This window comes from Carassius auratus, chromosome 50 (assembly GCF_003368295.1).
Source record: "Carassius auratus strain Wakin chromosome 50, ASM336829v1, whole genome shotgun sequence".
Lineage (NCBI taxonomy): Eukaryota > Metazoa > Chordata > Actinopteri > Cypriniformes > Cyprinidae > Carassius > Carassius auratus.
This window is the reverse complement of record NC_039292.1, coordinates 4,397,264-4,417,837: the sequence shown is the minus strand read 5'-3', so window position 1 is coordinate 4,417,837 and position 20,574 is coordinate 4,397,264. Positions and strand designations below refer to the sequence as shown.

At 37.6% G+C, this 20,574-nt stretch overlaps 1 protein-coding gene across 2 annotated transcripts in view; it reads right to left on the bottom strand.

The window, feature by feature from the left end:
* The window catches only part of LOC113066709 (GTPase IMAP family member 7-like), a 39,236-nt gene that overhangs the window by 8,697 nt on the left and 9,965 nt on the right, over positions 1-20,574 (bottom strand). Inside the window, exon 1 of one of the 2 annotated variants that reach the window (XM_026238685.1) lies at positions 17,376-17,433. The exons of the other annotated variant lie outside the window; for it this stretch is intronic. The gene's annotated coding sequence lies outside the window, so the exon portion shown is untranslated. Of the gene's footprint in view, positions 1-17,375; positions 17,434-20,574 lie in introns of those variants that run through there. 2 annotated transcript variants of the gene reach the window in all.

The window sequence follows — 20,574 nt, the reverse complement described above, 5'->3', positions numbered from 1 at the left end:
CTGAGAAAAACTGTAATATAATAATTTTATAATTAAATAATTTATATAACAAACAATATAATAATCTTTTAATTCAAAATAAAACATGAATGAATCCAACTCTGACAATCCCGTGTTGGTATGGTCTAGCAGCGTTGTTTACGCATGAAACTCATGGCCACGACATAATATCACGTTCCCAAGAGTTATTATGTCATGGTGCTCATCTGTGCTGGTGCTACATGGTGCTACAGGTAACTTTAGATAGCAGCTAAAATGAACAACATGCATGTAACTGTACCACACCACTGATCTATAATAAAGAGTGTACCAGACCCATTTCTTTAATGAAGCTTAACCACATTAAATTAAAATGCCATATGAAGTGAGCACAAGCTTTTGACGTGCCATTTTGAAAACACTACGAGAGCGCACATTTCTTTCGCCTGTTTGGATACTTCAAAAGACGTTTGCACCACCAGTTTGGTTGACCTGATTACACGTTCAAAACGTGCGTTTTGTCTGACTCAAAACACACGTCTTGGACGGCCATTTCTATTATGATAAACGCACGTCAAAAACACGCTTTTTTGGTGACTCCAAAGCGCAAGTTAAGAACGCGCGTTTTGCTGCAAAATCGCACACTTTTGACGTGTCAGTGTGCAATCAGATGCCCGAGCAGGCGTTTGTGACTACTTTGGCTTGCCATACTCCCAGGGGCGGATCTAGAAAAATATTGATGGGGTGGCGAGAAGGGGGCAGGAATTTTTGAGGGGTGGCAACATATGGCAGACGTATATATTCTGAATTTAGTCACAGTTATCACAGTTTGATGATAAATAGTATATGTGCACACTACAAAAGGGCACAGGCTATCATTTACAAACTTAATCTCATGCAATCAATGTCTTGCATTTGAAACAGTTCATATAAGGAATAAGTGACCGTACCCCATAAGCACCACCACACTCACTAATGCATACAGTATGGATCGACATGTAATTAAGAGCATTATAAAAGGTTCAGTGTTATCAATATGTCAATTTATTATAAGAAACACAAGACTTTAATAGCCAATTACATTTTCAGCTGGGGAGACTCTACTGATTTTCTACTGTTTAGTGTTAATCACCATCTAACTCAACCAGTCAAGAGCTAAATTTAGCCTTAGATGTTATATGAATATGGTGTTATGTGGGAGTGTTTTAATCTGTGTTTCATTGCAGTTTCCCTGGTCACTCTCCTGCAATTAACAGGTTAATTGGATCCACCTGAAGGGAGTCACTTTAAATCTAGGACACATGCTCTTGCTCTCTCTCTCATTTTGCAGGCAACACTGCGGTAGCGGTGTTTCTGTTTCGCCAGTCCTTTCTTTTTTTCCCCTTTTGTTATTAAAATAAACTTATTTTGATTGGCATACTTTTTGTGTCCTTTATGTTGCATCCCTAGAGCCAGGGTTGTAACAATGGTCCCTGAATATTTTATTAGCTGACAATAACAATAAACAAATAAACATTATAGGCACAAATACAAATGTACTTTTAGAAATTGTTTTTGAAAAGTTTGGTGTTATTGTTTTGGCAAGTTTAAATTAAAATTCTATGAAAACTTGTGTGATATTCCTTTAAAATAACGTTTTAGTGCCATCTGAAATTTTCATCTAAAATTAGGATTTTTATCAAGCTCCTATGCTTCGGTTGAGTTATTTTACTTTAATTGCAATGAGCAGGTCCTTTTCCAGGCTATTAAAGTGAAATAACTGAACATAAATCTAGGAGCCTGATAAAAATCCTAATTTTAGATGAAAATTTCAGATGGCACTTTTCTGTTTGAATTTAAAGTTATACCGAAATTTTAACTTGACAGGTTGTCATTAAGACGTTGCCGTTTCTGTCAGTCTATGTATACGATACGAATGAATGATGTTAGTTTTATCAAATGAAATGGTGAAATTCTCTCATAGCGCGCTTGCATGCACATAGCCTACATCATGCCTCAATATAGTGAAGAGCTGAAAACACCACGCCTGCTTCAGTGTGTGTGTGTGTTTGTGGTAGAGCACACATTCCCAGGGAGGTGTATAACAACAGCTTCAGGGCTGCTGCTGGCCAAATGGGTGCCCTAAGCAGGACTGTATTGTTGTGCCCCCCTTCCTCAAATATGATGATAAAAAAACACCTACTATATGGGTGAAAAAATAACTAATTAAATAAAAAACTAAATGAATAAATTGTATTATTTACAAATTAAAATTGTAGCTCTCGATATTTACCTAAAGCTATAACTTTATTATGACTCTAATTTATTTTATAGTCTCAAACATAAAGAAATCATGCAAAAAGAAATTAAGCAGTTTTACTATTATAAAACCATGGTTTATTTTTGTAAGGGTTGTGATATGCACATTTCTTGTTGAAGAAATTATAAAGGCTGTGTCATCTATAGTAAAAAGGTGGCAAAAATGAAAGATTAAATTAATATTTGAATTAAATGTTTGGTCAGTAACCTAAATAAGGATTTGATTGTCTTGTAAGTGTAACAGCAGCAATTACATGGCATTTGGCTCCCTTTGCAGGCATTTGTAATAACGTACATAAATTGATTATTTTGTATTTGCCTACATTATGTATTTTAACAGTGTTATAATTAACCAATAATTATTGCCTCATTGTTTTTTATATAATGCATTTCAAGTCATTTTAAAAGCTATTGATGGCTTAGGTCTGTTTTTATAGCAACAACAACATCAAAAAAAAAATTAAGGATGATTTTTGGTGTTATTGATAAAACCATGGGTAATTTTCATAAGGGAACCTGAAAAAAAAAAAAAAACTTTCACAGGAATGTGCCTGAAAGTGATAAACAGACCTTGTTTTTACCTAAATGATTTATAATTTATTTGAATATATATTTAAAAAATGTATAAGGTGTGCATTGTATCTGACACCTAAATGAACACATTACAATTGTTTTATGACTGAAAGTCTTTCTCCTCAAATGCTATTGAGCTTCAAATTTGCGTTTGAGCCCATGTGAAAAAGTAGCATTATTTACATAAGATTTATGGTTTATTTTAATAAATATCAAACATTCAATTCAATTTTGCATTATAGCTGACACCTAGATGAACAATTACAGTTGTTTTTATGACGGTAAGTCATTCTCCTCAAATGCTACTGACGTTAGAAAAGTGTATACCAATATCGCATGTAACTTTAGAGATGGTCCCTAAATTTGAAACTCTCGAACGTCCAACGTCAAGACAACTTTATGCCTGTTTTATTTATTTATTTAGTTTTCTTTTCTCTGTGCCGGATTGCTGATGTCCTTTACCCGGGCATAAATGTTCATCCATCAATTATGAACATTCAGCCTAAACATGAGGTTCGAGCGGTCGCTAGCTCGGATGTACGGAAGTTCTAAGCGGCCATGCATTGTAATTTTTGTTCCTTTTTGTTTTCTTCTTATAACGACTTAATTTTCTCGTTATCTTGACATAACGAAAGTCATTTTCTCGTTATAACGACTTATTTTTCTCGTTATGTCGACATGACCGTTTTACTGTTGCTATAGTAACGAACTCAACTTTGACAGGCATCTGATGGACAACCATGCAGTCGCTCTTACTGTAGCATATATTTCAGCTAATTTTGCTTCCCCTAGGTAATAACGTCTACAATACTATACATAAATAAAGGCTGATCAATCACTGTTGATTTTTCCAGAGACAGTACACCAAACGTTTTGTTTTTGTAATTAACGTTTAAATGGCAACACTGCGAACGCAGACGGAGTGCCTTCAGAAGGATGCACCAGGGCCGTGCACAGACCTTTTGAGGGGCATGTGCTGAAACTGAAAAAGGGCACCCCCCTCCCTTTTTTATATCAATTATATATATTCTCTTTTTTAGCTATTCTGTTTGGTTTTATAAGCTTATTTGTATTATTTGGTTAACATGATTATGAATGACATTGAAGAGGGGAAGGTGAGCAATGAGTCAAGTATTTTTGACAAACTTTTTTGAAATATAATTTAAGTAATTATGTCCAACTCAATTCCAGATTATAAGCCATACCGTTACTATAACATATCCAACATGTATCCGGCTACCTGGCAAAAATTTGATACTGTGGTGGACCAGGGAAGTTGGTCTCTTGAAGGTCTCTTATTTACTACACTTTCCTTAAAATAAGCCAGCAATGAAAAAATAAAAAATAATAAAAATAGTTTGAAAAGTACAGTTGCAGTGAAAAGCATTTCTGAAGCATCATGTGACACTAAAGAGTACTGAACTGGAGTAATGATGCTGAAAATTCAGCTTTGATCACAAAAATAAATTACATTTTTAAATATATTCAAATAGAAAACAGTTATTTAAAAAAAATTGTAAAAAATATTACACAATATTACTGTTTTTGCTGTATTTTGGATCAAATAAATGAAGCCTTGGAATGAATCATGAATTACATTCTGCATGATAAAATATAAAGATTTCAGTGATCTTCTGTAATTTTATTTTAGTTACTACTACATTACTGTAGTAAAACCATGTTTTACTACATTTTATACATGTGAGGACGAGCGGAGAGTATACCATAACATGATTAGCCTAAATGTTAATAAATTAATTGTATCAGCAATCATAAATCAAAGAAGAAATTTCTTAGAAATATGTTATCTAGGTGACGAGGATCACTCGTCGCTTTGTGTAAGTTCCAGTACGAAACAGCGAGGGGGCGCACCTGTTATGATTTTCCGATGGTAAAAACAAATTATATGTTGTTGTATTATATATCAATATACAGTTTTTGACCAGCGAATGTGTGCAAATGTGATTTTTTTTGTCCGTCATTAAAACGGCGACGTCGCCTGCCGCTGCCGGCATCACATTACATTTTCATCTACAGGTTACAAACTAGTTTTTGTAGCTATATAGACGGAGCGCTCAGTTTTTCCTGTGGTAAAATGCATTTGGCCAAAATCGCATTTTATAAAAGATGAAATGCTACTGTATGCACAGGCTATTTAAGTGTTGGCTATGTATTGGCTATGACTAGATGGCAAATGTTAGCCCTCTCTCTCAGGCTACTTCCCACCATAGACAGTAAAAGAATGTTTACCCACGTGTCTCAGTCAGTCAGTCAGACATCAAATAAATAAAATATGAGCCTTTATAGACATTGTGTTTAGTAGTACTTATTCAAACAACAAGACATTTATTTACCCTTCGCAAAACTTTGTTCAGCTCAGTTGTTGTCTACTGTACTGCGTGTTGATTCAATGAATATAGAGGGGGCGGAGTTATCAGCTTAATGACAGCTTGAGGAACGAATAAGATTTACACAAGCTCGTTTTAAGAACTTTCATTTGCTAAATATTTGTAAAACAGACAGACAGACGTAAAGGGTGACCAATAGCGTTGATTAAAAAAAAAAAAAAAAAAAAAAAACACCAAAAAAAGGGCACTTCGGAGTGTAAGGGCAAAAAGGGCATGTGTTCTGCACAGGTTGAGCCCTACCTGTGCACGTGCCTGGGATGCACTATTCTAAGATCTTGAGCTGCTTGGATTAAACTCACTTTTAATTTTCCATTTATTTGAAATAAAATAATATATATAATTTGTAATTTTTATTAGTCATTATATGCTGTGGCAGATATCATGTGCGTTACAAGCTTCTGTTTGAAAAGATCGTTCATGTACAGTGTATGTGTGTGTGTGCAGAAAAAAACCGATTACAACATTATAGAACAAAACTGAATTAAATTATCCTATGCATTTTACATATACATCACATATCTCATCAATTTGGTTAACAATAAAGATTTATAATAAGGAAAAAAGCACATCACAAATAGACTCCATCGTTTAATCCTGTCCTACTGTAGATACACAGAACATTTACGCTTATTAACTACCTAAGCATGTGCCTAAAAGAAGCACAAATAAAGATATAGGCGCAAACAGAATACAGTGACATCAATCTTGGTTTTGATAAGCAGTTATTTTATAACACAGAACGCGTTGGTGAAACTCAGGCATCTAGCAAGAACTTAATACACGAAATAATCATGTTGATTAAAGCATTTAACCTTTATGAATTAATTAAATGTAAGTAATGAACAAGACTGCACAAATTATAGCGATCATAAGGAAGGTCCCCGTACAGTAAAGTTGACAGTGTACAACACCCCATCAGTTATACTCAGGTGTATAGTGCCACCTGCTGGAGCAGTTTTGTAACTTATTAGAGAAAATTAAGTCGTTATAACGAGAAAACAAAAGGGAAAAATATTATAAAGCATGGCCGCTTAGAACTTCCGTACGGATGGGAGAATGGCGGAAGGTTTTTTTTTTGTTTTTTTTTGAGCAACTTGGATGGTGCCTAATTATTGAGTCAGTTTATAAACTAAAAGTCTAAAACCAAAACTAAAAATCTAAATTTCAAATTTAAAGTCCAAGTCAAAAATTTATTTGGTAAATAGAATTGGGCATTTGGTATTTAGGATTGGGCATTTGGTCATTTGGTCGGTTCAAGTCAAACAAGCCTAATTTCTTTTCTCTCACAATCTTTATAATATATATATAGGCTATATAGCAAAAAAAAAAAAAAAAAACAGAAGCAAGACCATCTAGTGGCAATGTGAAAGGAGTGTATCTACTAATGTCAGAGGGGTTAACCGCAGTTTAAAAAACAAAACAGCATGTCCTAATATAATAATACCCTCCTAAAGCATGTTAGCAATATCAGCTTATATAACTAGTAGCTAATGTTAGCATCTTACCTGCTGCACTGTCTGCTGCTTTCTCGTCATCAGATCGATAGCACTCCTTTCTCTGGTGACTTTGTGTTTGAGGCAACAAATGTTACAAAGCTGTCATTAAGTTGAAGTTATCACACAGTCCTCACTCAAGCCACTCACTCGCTCTGCTTCATTACAGAAACAGAATTACATTACTTTCATTACAGTGTGCTCCTTAGCACTGGGCGCTCCCTCTGCTGTCCATAAGGTGCCTCTGCGCACCAGCCATTTCAAACCCAGCCTCGAGTATTTGGGCCACGTCTCCTAATTTGCATACACTCCTCAATCCTCAAATGCCCAATCCTAAATCCCCAAATCCCCAATCCTCAATCCTAAATGGCTAAATGATTAAATGCCCAATCCTAAATACCAAATTCCCAATCCTAAATCCTAAATGGCTAAATGACCAAATGCCCAACCATAAATAGAAAATGGGCAATCCTAAATACCAAATTAATTTTCGACTTGGACTTTAAGTTTCAAAATTAGATTTTTAGTTTTGGTCTAAGACTTTTAGTTTCGGTTTAAGACTTTTAGTTTTGGTTTAAGACTTTTAGTTTTAGACTTTTAGTTTATAATCTGACTCAATAATTCCTCCATAGGTGCCCAGACGGTAGACGGTGCCCCCTCTGGGAGTTGGTGCCCTACGCAGATTGCGTACTCTGCGTGTAGGGAGCGACGGTACTGAACACCTTTAATATTCACAGACACCATTCCATATCGAGATTTGATTAAATGTACAGCTCTACTTTTGATTTATTCATTCAAAAATGGCAGAATTCCATGACGTTCTGCTTTATACAGCAAGTTCCATTTGTGACTGAATTCGGCAGTGATTCACTCCACTTTGCAAACACAGACGCGGTCAATTTATGAATGAAAGTGTGAAAGTTCTGACACAAAACTTAGTTGTTACTTATCCTCATGCTTTTTAAAAGTGGGTAACGCATCACACGTAATAGACTACACAAACTATAACGTTAGTTATTTATCATCTCAAAGCCTGTGCTTTCATTAAAGCTTCCTTTCTTGATAGATAGATAATCCATTTTTACCTATTTCCTCCTGTGTCTCATGGTTCCCTCGCTTCGCGCGCACTGAGAAAGTTTTCCAAACAAATCAGTCTCTTGCATAGCTACTGTCTATGGTCTCTTGCCGCTCTGGCGTCCTTTCGTGCTGCTGCATTCACTGCAGTCAGACATTGGAGATTCACGCTCGTAAATTTTCAAATTGGCCATAACTTTTAATTCGTTGCTCCCAACTGGGCTGGCAGCAGGGGTGGCAAGGCTTTCTTTTAGGGTGGCATTTGCCACCCCATGTTACCCAGGTAGATCCGCCCCTGCATACTCCGCACATTATATCCCGTGCTCGAGGAGAGAGATTCGCACTCGCGTATTATATTAATGTACTTTCGTGCTACAGTAATGCGCTCTCGACATTTGACAGGGAAAAAACGCCATAGGGTCGAAAGTAACATGGGACGAAAGCAATAAAGCGATTTTCTCAGCTTGGCATGCAAATGTAATGTAGAGGCTCTATGACGGCATGTTAAACAAGCAACCCTTGACGAAGCTGAGAAATATCACGTGATTTCGTCATCGTTCCCCGCAGTTAGGTCCGTAAATCTGTCTTCGAGTACAAAAAGTAAATTATTGAAGCGGTAATTTATTCAGATTAGTTGTTTTGTCTTTCTTGTTTCATGTGTCACAATAATGATCAGTTTAAAGGTCATTTAGTGCTTTAACACATCCTAAAATTAGCATTTTCAGAGTTTTTCAGTATACAAGTAAAATGGGTTTAAATGTTAGGAGTTTCTGTCGAGACGAAAGTAACAATTGTTACTTTCCCGCTACAGTTACAAGAAGTATTCATTTTGTTCCTGTGTATGCTATTCTGTGAATTTCTGTTTATGAGAGGGCGTTTCTGGACATAGAGGAACATGGTAGCTGCTACGTCGCATTTACCTTTGTTATATTTAGGTTTAAGCCATACCTTAGCTTTTACACATCCACCTATGCATTTGCAGTGAAACATCTGATGAAACTTAAAATGAAAATATGAAAATGTAATTTAATATTTTTTTTGCAAAAAAAGGACACAATATTTTGCAGTTACATATTAACAAGGTCATAGTCAGGTATACTTAAAAATAAAATAAAAAGTAACAGAAAAATCTAGCTTATATTGTTGTGTTACTTTTGACCCATCTGTGTGTTACTTTCGTCCCAACAGACGGGGTCGACAGTTTGTTTGTTTTGTTTGTTTGTTGATACTTTATTGATCCTTTGCAGGAAATTATATTGTCACGGCAGCTTAATACTCAGACACCAAATTTAACAGAACAAATTACTTCCAACCAATCTACAGTTAAACAACAAAAACCAAAAATAAATAATAATACCTATATAGAATATTCAGTAACAGATGCATATTCAGTACAGAATATTCAATAACAGAACTAAATATAGAATATTCAGTAACATATGAATATTCATAAAACATTAAACCTTCTAATGGCCGCTGGTACAAAGGACTTACTGGTACGTTCAGACTTGCACTTTTGTGCAATCAACCTATGGCTGAAGGTGCTCTTATTGATCAAACCCAGCACATGGATTGGATGTGAGGAATTGTCCATGATTGATTTTAGCTTAGATAGCATTCTTTTCTCAGCCACGTGCTCGATCACATCAAATTCAGTCCCCACAACCGAGCCTGCTTTCTTAATCAATTTGTTAACTCGATTTAGATCTCCCATGCGAGCACCCTCTCCCCAGCACACCACAGCAAAAAACAGAGCACTTGCCACCACTGTCTGATAGACGTTGCACAATAGAGGATGGCAGATGTTAAATGACCTCAGTATAATGTTTAATCCCAAATTTTGAACCTTGTACCAGGTCTAGTAATTTTTACCGGGTGTATACAAAAGCAGGTGCCTCTCGGCTAATGTTATAGTCCTTTGCCCGCATAAACTTTTCCAATATCAAGTCCATATCAACAATCGGCGCCATATGTGCAGCTTATGTTCAAAGTGAAATTATACTGTAGTCTTTCTACATTTCTATAAAATACCACCTGGTATTGATTGACCACACTTCTGAGTTACTGACCCCAGCAGAAATATCTCGGTCTACAACATTATCTTTTAAAATTATGTTTTTCTTGAAAAATGTTTACTTTCGCCCCTGCTCTCCTATAGGCTAAATAAACCCTGCACAATGGGTAATAAATGTACTAATATTTAAATAAATTTAAAAAATCTAACATTTTAAACTATTTTTCAAATAATAATTAAATTAAACTAATAAATAAAATGTTTTACACAATACTTTAATTTAAGCTTATTCCACAAACACGCAGGGCTGTTCTGTCGATTTGTCCTACCTCCCACTAAAACAGTGAGTAGTACAATTCGACAACGAAAAATGCTACTGTAACATTATGGTTTATCTACACCTATCACAACCCTAAACCTACCCTGACAGTACTGCAAATACAGTGGCTCCACCTGTGCTAATTAGGCTAAGTATCTGACGTGCTCCTCCCGAACCTTGTTATGAAACTACATTTCACGAGTTCACACTTACATATAATTAGCTGAATTATTATAATGTATATTTGGCATGCTGTCCGGGAAAGGGGCTCTGAGCTCGGGAATGGCCCGAACCTAGAGTACCCCCCAAAGAGCAAGAGCGGAAAGGACAGCCGCCAGACTAAGCACACCCCCACAATAGCGTTGAAATCTGGCGGGGACTGATATTTAGAAAGTCAGCTGGTTGGCAGGTCGGAAGAGCCTATGTACTCCACTGGGAGCAACTTTACCTATTTGGAGAGATAGGCCCTACCGGCTGCTTGTATCGGACTACGTGATTTGGGGCGCCTGATCGGGAGGGCTCGAGCCATTGTACAACCGGAGCACCTCACTGCATTGGAACGGATGAGCCCTACCGGCCGATAGCGGAGGAGCAACATGATTGGATAGCCCGACCAGGAGGGCCCGAGTTGCTTTGACTGGAATAGGTCACGGTGTTGGCATACGGGCCCTACTGGCTGATGAGCCCCTGCTAGTCAGTGGGCAACCAGGGCAGATAACTGACCGAAAGGACCTATGAAGCCTCCGACTGGAAATCAAGACTCAGGACAACGGACGTGTAGGTCCTCTTAGGTGAGCAGATAAACAGGCTTTGGGCCGCCGACAAAGAGGACTCTTGCGACACCCGATGCGAGATCAATACTCACGGCATCAGATGGATAAGACCTGTTTGTGGGCAGCAAGTAAAGAAAACCCAACCGGGAGCACTCTCGCCGACATCCGACACGAGCACAATACTCAACGGCATCAGACGGATAAGCCTCGCCGGCTGGGGAGCGGGAAGAGGAAACCCCAACTGCGCGGGCTCTCGCAGCATCCGATGGCAGATCAGGACTCAGAACATCGAACGGGTAAGCCTCACCAGGCGGGGGGGAAAGATTTGGATAGAGTTTGGCGGGAGGTGGAGACTCTTGTCGTCGTACAGCGAGCACCGTCACCCGTCAAACAGGAAATGAAAAGTAAGGTGGGCGTGAGACTCTTGCCGACGTCTGATGGGAGCTCAAAACTCAAGGCACCGAACGGGTAAGCCTCCCCGACCGTAGAAAGGAAAAAGAAATGTGGTCTAGACGGGAGGCTATCACCGACGTCTGATGGGAGGTAAATACTCATGACATCAAACGGGAAAGCCTCTCCGAAATTAAGACAGAAAGGTAAAGTTGAATGGCCAATATTTGGCCAGACAGTGAAGGAGGTTTTTTTGTTTTTTTTTGAACGGAAAAGGTTGGCTCAACCGGGAGCACTCTTGCAGTGCCTGACAGGGGGTTCAATACTAAGAACAATTTGGTTGTCTAAATGGTAGACGGTATAAGGATTACTTGCATAATTGTTTAACAAATCCAATAAGCTGCTTCCGATAACAAGTCAGAAAATCTTGGAGCAGTCATTGTAATTGAAAAATTAAGTGTACAAAAAATAAATTGAATTTCCCGTGCCAGTTTACCCCAATTAAGTGCCATGAATCAGCGATATGCTCATTGTCAATCGTCATCTTGTCAGCGCGTGAGATCGACGATACGTATCGACGATGTAATCATGCTTGGGTGGAGTAAGAGAGAGACTCTGTTCTTGTCATTGTATGACTATTTGCTGTTTTAAACCATGCAGGTGAAAGAAAGAGAGCCTATGGAATCACCGATAGTCTAAAGAATATATACTTTCAGATGCACTGATAAACTGATGTTAAATATAAAATTACTATATTTAAAACAGCTAGTTCATGTTGTCGGGTACTACTGTCACCTCGCTTGTCTTGTGAAAAATTTGCTGCATCTGCACACGGAAGTTATCTGTCTGAATGATCTGCAAATCGGTCAATGGTGAAAACAACAGTGGATTTCATTTAAAGTTCAACAATTGAACCCTAATATGGATGTAAACTCATGTGTTAAATATAAAGTATTCAAAACATGTAAGTTCATATATTTGGAGTAAAGTTTAGTTGAAACTGATGCATTGGTCGTACGCGCTCCGGACCACGCGCTCATGATGAGACCGATACACCACCACAGAAACAAGAATGAGATGCATTCTAACATAACTGTGGCATTAAACTCAGTGAGGCTTGTTTAAAATATTGAGCATACCATATTACCTGTTAAAGTGCAATGAAATACCTTGTATCCAGTGGCGGCTCCAGACAATTTTTATGGGTGGGGGGGGGGGGGGCAATGGGGGGTCCTGGTCATTTCAAGGGGGGTCTCATGAAAACCAACAAAAAATACAGTTGACACAGCTAATAACTGCATATTACTGCTACTTAACAACAAAAACAACACAGCATATCAAATACTTTGTTTTTAATAAATCAATTGCAGTTTGCAAACAATATGATCAATCTTTAAAGGGTTGGCATTTTAAATGGTTCGCATCTCCAATACGCATTAACCCACAAATGACTTAAGCTGTTAACTTTTTTTAACGTGGCTGACACTCCCTCTGAACAGAGACTTTTGGGAGGGCAGGTGCTCAAAATATAAAAGGGGCACATGGAACAAGGCTTCAAATGGCGCTGTTCAAAATATCAATACAGCAATATATTGTGATGCATTCCTTGCTGATTCGCGTATCGATATGGATGATTATGTATTGATACAGCAGCCAGTGGTGAACGAAGTACAGAAATCAAGTACTTGAGTAAAAGTACAAATACATATAATAAAATATTACTCCAGTAAGAGTAAAAGTACTCCTTTTTCAATTTTACTCAAGTGAAAGTCCAAAAGTACTTAAGTAAAAAAGTACTGAAAGATAGATGTTTGCAATTTTATATAGGCTACTTAATTTAATTTTATATTAGCACATTGCCTATTTTTTATAATCCTACTGCTCAAAATACCTGGGATTTTTTTCCAAAATAACCACTATATGGAGTCAAGTTAATCCAAACAATAGGCCTATACATATGTATAACGTTACTGTTGATAAACAATATAAAAACAGTTAACATTATGGCAGCGGGGAATTTGAACGTGCATGAGTAATTGTATTTAATCTTTGTTATTTTAAGTTTTTTTTTTTTTCCTTTACCTAAAATAGGGCTGGGCGCCGAGTTGAATTGTGGGACGTGGCGGCCATGTTGCCAGCTTCGCAAATGTAAACATACAGCAAGTAAAACGAGAAGAGCAGAGTTGGGAGAAAGAAAAAAAAAGATGTCAAAATCGCAAAAAGGTTGTGGGATTTATAGGGATACGCTAAATATGGATGCCAGGGACCGGTATGTGGACAAAATCTGCACTATTAACGGTTTGGAGCCATATGAAATTCCCAACAAATAGTGGAGTACCGATGGAGACTTGTTGCCGCACTTTTGCATTACAGATATCTTCGGCTACCTTGTTTGTTTTGTGAGCGCCTACACTTCAGAATAGTTTCGAGGCTACAAGTCATTGAAGTCTTATGTACAGTTCACAAATGGATGGGTTCAGGAGCTCCAGATCACAGAACCGGAACAGCGGCAAAACAGTATACAGTAATCCGGTAAGCTGCGCTCTAATGTTACCTAGATGCTAGTTTAGTAACCGTTAGTGCTAACAACCATTCACACATGGACTTTTAACAATGGGTGTTACGGCTTGTGCCTTGTGAGTTTCTTATTTACAATGTCCTGATTTTTCTTTCTTTTTCTGCGTCTGAGTTTGATTGCTAGGTCTGCCCCGTGCACCTGCGTGTCGTTGTACACCTGCGACTTATTGTACTCGTTGGTGAACGACGCTATTAAGGACGCTGAAGCACAGCATGACGGTGTGAGGGAGGAGAGAGGAGACTCACCTGCCAACAGCTTGCTTTTCTTTTCTTGTCTTGTCTTTCTTAATTGGAATTTATGGTTGTTTTTTGTTGTTTTCATATTTTGAAGTGTCTTGTTGTTAGTTTCTGTTTATCATAGTTTGGTAATTTATTGTAGAAGTATTTTGGTGTTTATTCCGTTATGATACGTGTTTTCTTAGTTTTGTTTATTTAAATAAATGTTCTAGCCTTTCATTTAAGTCTCACGTATCTTTCTTTATGTTATGCAACCCTTTTCTCTACGAGTTCTAAAGAGGGGTTCGTAACAATGGGTTTCAAAAGTGTAGTTAGTAGCTGTCAACCCTCCCATTTTTTCCGGGGTTCTCACGTATTTGATCTCTTTCCCTGCTGTCTTCCCGTTTTAGTATTTTCCTGTAAAATATCCCGTTAGCCCCTCCATCAGACCTGTCAAGTCTCTGTGTTGTTGTCCTGTTGCTACTCCTTGCCCTTCCAGTGAAACAGATGTTTTCAAAGCATAATTTTTCTTACTTGAAAGCAACCTTAGCGTGATGTTGGGCTTTTTAAGATAGCGTGGTTGTTGTGAGCACGATTTCACGCCAATCTGTAACTAAAGTCACGTTAGACCTAGCTTCACAAATCGCTTAACGTTAGTTAATGCAGTAGTTTTATAGTACGAATTTTTGCTGTCAGCAGAGGGATAGCAACAAAAATATGAATGTTGAAATTTCCCGTATTTTGGATGAGTAACTCGAGAAATTTCCCTTATTTTCAATGTTGACTTAAGCTATATAAATTAATATTCAGATGTTATGGTCTCCATAGTCGCGCCTCCAAGCAGGGAAGCGGTGTAAAGTTAATCCATTCTCATTTTATTTTCCCCATGGCGATTATGTGTTGCGCTATTACAGCCCAAAATACAGCAACGGTTGAAAATGGTTAAAATACATTTTTAATTAATCAAATTAAGAGGATGAGCGGATGAGAGGGAGTATGTCTAAACACTGCACAGTAGTCCGAGTGGCAGTAAAGGAGGCAGTCAATGTGGCGGCCACGCCAAGTAATGACGTCACGACGCTCAAGCCCTATTGATGTGTCTGCATCGTCTGCACTGGAGCATTTCAGTGGGCTTAAATAGATCACTCTTTACAACGGATTTAGTTCCCAAACAACTGACAGTTTTGACCTAAATATGATTTTCAGTTACAATAATTAATAAAAAATTTCGACATTAATAACTTACTTTAGCAACATCAGACACACACGCGCTCACAAGATCTCCCGGTTCTTACTTCTGGTGACTCGCACTAAACGGTTCATTTGAATCAGTGAGTGGTCAACTCCAGAACTGCTGCAATCCATAGACAGTAGGCTGCAATCGGATAATTCTAATTCGTAAACGAATCATTTGGTGCGATTTGCGATCCGATTTAAAATTTATTTTGAAAAGACTCAGTTCGTTCATGATGAATCAGACACCGCTTCTGCGTGTTGGAGCACATGATATATTATAGGGAGTAACGATATGTTTTATGAAATGTAGTGAAGTTAAAAGTATGATTTTATGCTTTGGAATGTAGTGAAGTAAAAGTAAAAGTTACTCAAAATAAAAGTACTCCAGTAAAGTACAGAAACTTGAAAATGTACTTAAGTACAGAAACGAAGTAAAGCTAGTCCGTTACTGTCCTCTACTAACAGCAGCAAATGCTTTGATGCAGTTTTGAAAAAGAAACAAAAGAGAAGACAATTTTAAGTTTAAAATAATAGCTCTGGGATAAGAAACTGAAAAGTGTTAAATTGTCCCAACCTGATGGCTTTTTCTTCTCTGTTCTACAGAATAATTAAGAACAGCGGTTATAGTAAAAACTATAGAGAACGCTCGTGCCTCTACATTTTCCTCTTTCTCACCAGCCTCTGTCTCCTGGCTAGCTGTTCCCTGCTCTCTTTCTGTCACTTTTGCCTCTACATTTCCCTCTTTTTCTTCCTCTTTCTCCATCTCCTCATTTGATCTATTACTTTCCACTCTCTGTCCATCTAGGAACAAGGCTCAATTTACTATTTCAGCATTAATCGATTATTTTAACCATCACTACTACTCTTGCACCTAATCAATAAGTCCACCTTAAATATTGATACAAAACATTAAAAGACGGAAACACTGGAATATAGTGATTAATATTATTACTGTTGTAGTTGTCTAAGATTGAACACCTTTGCAATGTAAACAAATGACAGGCTACATTTGTCATCCATATCCTTCACACTGCACTTTGAGGTCAGGTATATTATGCATTTTTTATTGACTGATATTTTTACATTTATTTCCAGAGAGATATTATTGAGTTTACAGGCTAAAGTGGTCTTGCTGTTGTAAACACTGTTGCTATTGTAGAAAAAAAAAATATTTGCGTCACATTTAAAATATAATTATATTTTAATTCATTTCTGAATTGTTTTTATTTTTAGAATGATAATTCAGAGATTGAGAGAATCTGAATAAGCCTTACCAGTGTTGTGATAATTATTTTTACGGCACGCTACGTGTTAAAAAATAAATAAGTACTGTAAAATAATTGTAAATAACCATAAGTTTGTTATGGAAAAGGAGACAAAAAAGGTATTTTATTTTGAAATTTTGTGTTGAGATGGTTGACTTCCGTTTTTGAATGCGCGCTCCACTGATCTATTATATATATAGATCAGTGGCGCGCTCCCAAGCTAGCGCAGTTTATAGCATATAGCAGCTTGTCATTCCAAATACGGCACTTCTACACGAAGACCTGATAAACATTGATTTTCATGCTTGCAGCCCCTCCGAAGAGGCAAAAGGTGTGTTAATTTAAATCCGTTGAGCAATTTGTCTGTAAATATGTTAGTTTTTTGCACAAATGTAAGACCATATGAATGTGAACAATGTTAGCTGATCAGTTATATCATTTGTTTACATTTCAGCTCTTACGTTGGTGATATGGTGAACGGAGTAAAGTTTATAAAGGATTAAACATCATAAAACCATCAGTAAAAGTCTCATCTCTGTTCGGGGGGCATGCTACAATAATAATAATGGTTTAGTCAAATAACATAAAAAAGACCAGACACCTAGATGACTGTGAAACTTTTCTCCCTCAAACAGCACACTTAGTGTTACTTCTACACTTCAATAACATATCTGCATGTTCTCACATCACATCGTCCTTGTAAATAATAATTAGGAAATAAACATCAAAATCACTTCGCTGAGAATGAAACACCACTTACCAGCTGCCACGGCGATGAAATCCTCTAGCAATTAAAAAATGCGCGTGCGGCGTGACGAATCGTCCGGGTCAGATGAGGTCGTCGTCGTCAGGTGAAAGGTCATCATGTTGGTCATTTTATTTACGGCTAAATTATTATTAATAAATTGTACTAATATTATAATTAGGCGTGGGCAGGCATTCACAAAAGGGAATGTTATTACAAAAAAATTCGAGGAAGTTTTGCTTTGACAAGGGCACTTAAGGGGCAAAGGAGCAGGTGCTCATGTGAACTGGTTCTTTCGGACAGTTCGATCAAATAAACCAGTTGAAAAAAGAAACGGTTCACCGGTCCTTTTGCGCTCGACGTAATGGCGTCATTGGTGATGACTGCCCTTCATTTAAGCCATCGGTTTACCCCCGCTCATAACATTAGCACAGAATCAGTTCAGAATCAATCACCAAAAGAATCAGTTCGGTTTAGACGCTCTGTGTGTCGGTCTGCTTCACGCTGAATCACACATGCGCAGTATCATCAGCTCCTCGGTTCTCGAATCGGATGCGTCTGACAGAAGCGGTTCTCGGTTCAGTGTATGAATAAATGTCAAAATAATTATTATTTATTATTGTTCTGCGTAGTTTGAAGAGAAACATTTTTTAATCTTTATCCCGCATATATATATTTTTTAATCAGGAAGAGGGTGGGGGGTCAAGGCGTTTTTTGGCAGGGTCTTGAGACCCCCCCAAGACCCCCCCTGGCGCCGCCGGTGCTTGTATCTGCAGACGATGTACGTCTGTACTTCTTCACCGCCTACAGGCTCAAATCATCCTTGCAAGCACGGCAAGCGTGAAATGGAATAACGGAGCAGTTCGGTAGCTGAATTATAGTAGGCCACCTAATAATGATAATAAAATACATTATTTATTTTTCTCTTCTTTCAGGCGATTATGTTTGAAAACGGCGAGTTATGCAGAGCTGAAAGATCGATTAGGAGTTCTGACCCCGGAATTATCCAAGTAGCCGCTCCAATGGCTAATTCAACTGAGAATGTGGCTTAACGTAATGAAAATCAGAAAAATTGCAACCTTTGACGTGCATATTCAAGGAATTTAAATATATATTAGAGGTCGACCGATATATCGCTCGGCCGATATTTGTCATTTTTTATATATCGGCATCGGCCGATATCCGTGTTTAGTAGCGCCGATTTAAAGTCAGGCACGTCGGCGGGCAGCCCCGCGTTATTGGCGCGGTGGAAAGTGCTGCTGCAGCCACTGCATGTAAAGCACCCCGAGCCAAAACTTTTGGAAGATTCAAAAACAGACCTTCGAGATAAAGGTAGTCAAAGAATTTCACTCTGTAAATGGGGTGGTGAAGTTGTCAGCTCTCACAAACACTGCAGCGTGATTGAGTGCTCCGTTACTCCGCCCCGCTCACAGACAGCACCGCGCTCGGAGAGACAGCTGTCCTGGAGCTGCCCAGAACGGTGAATGACATTTGTTCGGAAGCATGGTTTGATGCAGACAATAACCAGTTTTCCATCCAACTCATTTGTATTTAGGGATGTCAATATTTGATAATTTCCATGATCGATCGTCGTTTAAATTAACGATCAAGTAATAACCTTAATGCTGCAAAATGCGTCTGCAGCGGTATTATTATTATGTGCAAAAGCCACTTGGAAAAAAAGCTTTCTCACCTGAATTAAAGGGGTTTTAGTATGAATAAAATGCTAGTAGCAGGACTGTAAAATGAATAAATGTGATTATGATCGTTTGATAAAATGAAGAGAGCGCGCCATACGTTTGAGATCATTTTACTTTGCTGAATGTTTTCTGTCAAGGAGACCGCTGAATGCGCCTCTTTAAATGGTTTCGTGGTGCTCGTTGTTGTGTTTTGAAACGCAACTGCAATGTTTTCAAATGACACTATAGTAGTGGTGCAACGGATCATCATTGATCCGTGATCCTTTCAGATCAATATCTTCAGTTCGGCATACGCGTGACCCGCGGATTGATTTATGAAAAAAAAAAAAAAAAAGTTGCGCATGTTCAGTCCACACTCAGTGATAATGCCGAGCGGAGGAGCTTGAACGCCCCGCGCATTTTGGCGTCCCTGTCAGATATAATGATGAAGGAAAGAGGTTAGAGTGAAAAGATTGTGCCAGATCTTTATGAACAGGAGAAAAAAAAAGTTGTGGATAAACTATCCCGAGCATCCTCTGTTGCGCTCACGATAGAGGGGTGGACGTCCAGGGGGACGGAGAGCTCTTGTGACGATAACTGCTCACTTCATCACAGCAGACTGGGAGATGAGAAGTCCTTATTATTATGTTAAAAAGAAGATATTACGCCATGTGCACTAAGTCCATACGAGGACGAGCGAGCGCGGGTTTGACTAGATGTATTTGGAGGTTATTGCTCACGTCTCGTTCTGCACATATCGAAATGTTTCCATATTCGCAATGTATCTGAATGTTAAACTATAATATTTATTTTAATGTAAACTAGACGGAAAAAATCATCCTCTTCACATGAGCAAAAACGTCCTTGGCATAACAGCAGAGTGGTCCGGTATAGGGTGCATTTAAACTGACCAGTGTAACTTTTTAAATGTTTGGTTGACTCTATTTTAATAATGAACAGACTGCGATGTAAGTTCGAAATTAGAATGCACTTTAGATGTTCTGTGTCATTTATACCAAACACAAATGTTGCTGGTTGCTAGTGTCTTTGCAGCACTACTGTTATTTATTTTTTATATATTTATTTTTTTATATTTTTCAGTTTAATTGATTTTTATTTCTAAAATTGTATTTATTTAAATGTATATTTAAGTTTACATTTAGGTTCCAACAAACTTGAAAAATTCTACTTGATACATGTAAATGCTCTAAAACTTTTATGTAAATGATTGACACACACACACACACACACACACACATATATATATACATATACATACATATATATATATATATATATATATATATATATATATATATATTACCTGTTTTATATATTTAATACTTGGTCAGTTTATTAATTTGTTTGGTTAACTTTGGATACTTTTTTTAATTTTAATACAGTGCAGTGCACTAAATTAAGATGAATAAAGAGATGGTTCAAGTCAGTGCTCAATAAATTATGATAGGTTTAGAAAAAATGTGTTGTGCATCCACTTATTATTAGTGTGACATTTTAGCATGCAAATCAAGGGG